This window comes from Ailuropoda melanoleuca, chromosome 10 (assembly GCF_002007445.2).
Source record: "Ailuropoda melanoleuca isolate Jingjing chromosome 10, ASM200744v2, whole genome shotgun sequence".
Taxonomy (NCBI): domain Eukaryota; kingdom Metazoa; phylum Chordata; class Mammalia; order Carnivora; family Ursidae; genus Ailuropoda; species Ailuropoda melanoleuca.
The window spans coordinates 83000250-83003891 of record NC_048227.1 but is presented as its reverse complement, the minus strand read 5'-3'; positions in this window follow the sequence as shown (position 1 = coordinate 83003891).

The following is a 3642-nucleotide window of genomic DNA, read 5'->3' as shown; positions in this document are numbered from 1 at the left end:
CTGAAAGAAAATGCTACCTTTTATGATACATAGTACATTTATTTCTGGAAATATGTCTTTCCTTTTTTTTTAAGATTTCATTTAATTTTTTGAGAGAGAAAGAGTCAGTGCAAGAGAGCACAAGCAGGGGGAGCAGCAGAGGGAGAGGGAGAAGCAGGTTCCCCACTGAGCAGGAACCCCCCCCCCACCACAACCCTGTGCTCATGCCCAGGCCCCCAGTGGGATCATGACCTGAGCTGAAGGCAGATCCTTAAGGGACTGAGCCACCCAGGTACCTCTGGAAATGTGTCTTTAAAAAGATATTTACATCCTCTATAAACTGGAATGTGTTCAACAGGTGAAGCACTATGTTATTATTATAATATCAAATATTCTATTTGAGGGAGCAATGCCTCAAAGACCCCTTGCAGTATGAATGAATATCCCCTACCTACAAAATCTTAAAGTCAATAAACAAGTGTTTATTTTATATATAAAATATACAAGGATAGACAAACAAGGATATACAAAATATACAAACAATACAAAAAATATGCAAGCAATATACAAACAAGGATATAGAAGTGTAAAAAGCTAAATGAATACAATACATAAGGGAGAATGTATTAAAATTTGCCACAATTCACTGTGGGAACTAAAGTGTATCATAAACAACACCATAGTAATTAACTTCCAGCAACTAGTCCCATATCCTTCACCGTTCACCTAGAAAGTTAACTCTGTAGAGACTGCCTTAACATATGACAGAATCTATAAAGTTGAACCATATGAAATGACTGATATTTGACAGGTTTTGACCTGCAGAAGCAGCAATTTCATATCATTTGACCTTCATATATGTTTGTTTTAATCATGAACTCAGGATCATCCATGCTCTTGCAGGAAAACAGATAATATCCATATTTCCTCGCTTATATTTTGGCACAGGCAGACAACGCTGGGAGGAGAGACGGCTTCTGGAGTCGTGGTCTTTACAGGTTGTCCACAAAGCCAAACCGTTTCTGATCCAATGATTTAATTTAGACCATAATTACGTTAACCAGAGTGTTCTGTTCCTCTCAATCTTGGTAGACATGATTCTGCTGGTTTTGAGAACAAATGTACAATACTAACTGTAAACAAAGTTGAGGAGTGGGAAGGAGCGAGTCGTCATTACGAGCAGAGAGAAAACAAAGTGATTGGTGATAGTTTGGCTTATTTGTTTTAATATATTGGCTTATTTGTTTCAAAATATTTACTATATGTTTTAATATATTAAAATATTTACTAAATGTTTAGTAAATAAATAAATACATACATACATACATAAATAATAAATACATAAATAAATAAATAAATAAATAAATACAAAATATTTACTAAATGTTTTAATATATTGGCTTATTTGTTTCAAAATATTTACTTGAGCACCTGCTGTGTCTTAGTGTCCTCATCTATAAAATAGGGGTGGCATTTCCCTCAGTGCTGTTTCAACATGAACAGAGTTGGAATACAGAAGGCACTTAGAACAGTGCCTGGCACGTAGTGAGCGCCGTGTGTTTATTGTTATTAACTGCCAGAGCATGTGTTTAGTGCCAGAAAGACAAACAATTTGGACACAACTATTTCAGCTCAAAGCCCAAGTATGCCTCACCTGCTTTTTCTTACCCGAAAGTACCATCGGACTTTGGTTCCTCCTTTCTGCCTTCAGATTGAAATCGTCAGTGGTTTTATAAAAGGGAATCTAATTCTGAGTTGCTTTCACATCGCTTGTCATTCTACGCATGTCGGGAGGACTGAGCATTTCAAAAATTTTATTGCCTCTACCTCGTCCACATTAGGTAGGTTTCCCTCGTGAAAACATCAATTCATCACCCTATGTCCACACCCCATAAATTCTACCTTGAGTGAATGAAAACACACCCACTACAAAGTGAGTGAAGCCTAGTGTCACATCTTGTGCATGGGGAGGAGGGATGTGAAAAGGGGCGCTGACCCCTCAGCCTACAACATGGGGAAGCTCTGGTGCCCCCAGGCTGAGCTAACTCCCAGGAAATCAATGCAGAGGACAACTATTTGTACAGCCCAGAGCGCAAGTCTGTCCAGCATGGTAAACCTAATGAGAACATTAAATAGAGGGCCCCACGCCTGGGTGGCACAGCGGTTAAGCGTCTGCCTTCGGCTCAGGGCGTGATCCTGGCGTTATGGGATCGAGCCCCACATCAGGCTCCTCCGCTATGAGCCTGCTTCTTCCTCTCCCACTCCCCTGCTTGTGTTCCCTCTCAGGCTGAGCTAACTCCCAGGAAATCAATGCAGAGGACAACTATTTGTACAGCCCAGAGCGCAAGCCTGTCCAGCATGGTAAACCTAATGAGAACATTAAATAGAGGGCCCCAGCACGGATCAGTGCACCTGGATCACAAATCACATTCTTTCTGGCCCACGCATTACCACCCTCACATCTTGGGGGGGAATCTCTGCTAACTTATCGTGGAAGAACTGGTTCTCTCTATTTTCTTTGTGATTCCCTTTATGATATCTTTCATAAATCTTCTAGCAACTGTTTTTTTTCCCAAAGACTTTGTGCAAAAGCATGTGCTTATTATTTTTTTTACCAAAGAGTGCTATGGTGGTAGGTATTTTAATGGTTCTTGTTTTTCACTATAGGAGATAAATGTACACATATTCGTTGTAGAGTAACTGGAAGTGAAGGGAAGGGGGATAAAAATTACCTGTAAGACCTCCTCCCAGGTTTAACCACTATAAACATATTAGGTAGAGAAATGCTTCTCAGCTGGGAGTGATCTTCACCCCAGTGGACATTTGTCAATGGCTGGAGACACATTTAATTTTCATGACTCAGGGGAAAGGTGCTGCTAGCATGGAGGCTGGCAGGGGAGGCCAGGAACACTGCTAGACATCCTAGCATGCACAGAGCAGCCCCTCATAACAAAGAGTTCTCTTGTCCAAAGTGTCGTGTCTAGTTTGATTATCTTGGTGTAGAATTTTCCAGGCACTTTCAACGTATAGATGTGTATATTTTGCCCAAAAAGAAGGATCATACTGAACTCTTTTATAACTTGCTGTTTTCACTCAAAAAATATAACAAACGGTCTTATTTTAACTATACTTCGATTAACTTTATGAAGCCTCAGTCTTAAGGCTTAAACTAGAACTATTGAAATGGCAGATTATGACATTTTTTTCCCAAATTTAATGATTTAAAATTCTTGTAGTTGAACAACAACCAAGAGTTGTAGTTATTAAGAACAAAGAGCTGTGAGTCCTTTACAGATAGCTGAACCTCTCCAACCTGTTATTTTCTGAAATCACTAGTTCTGCGGAGTGGCTTGCTGATTATTAGGTGGTCATTTATCTGCCCTTTGAGGTATTGGCCTCCCCTGTGCTTAGTTCCTACTACTCTCCTCCTACAGTCTCTGGGATCTTCAGGGACAGGTGCTTGAAGACAACCTTGGCTTTTAGTATAAATCCTGGCTAAACATTCATGTTTAGCACTGATATTCCTCCAGACTCCTTCACCTGAAGTAGCTGCAAGATTTCTTTCTTACTTTGTTAGTTTTAGTCTTTAACCGATTTTCCAGTTGGTGTTCATTTCTGAATGCCAGTAAAGAGGCCAGGTTAATGTTCTTATTGCTACATCCA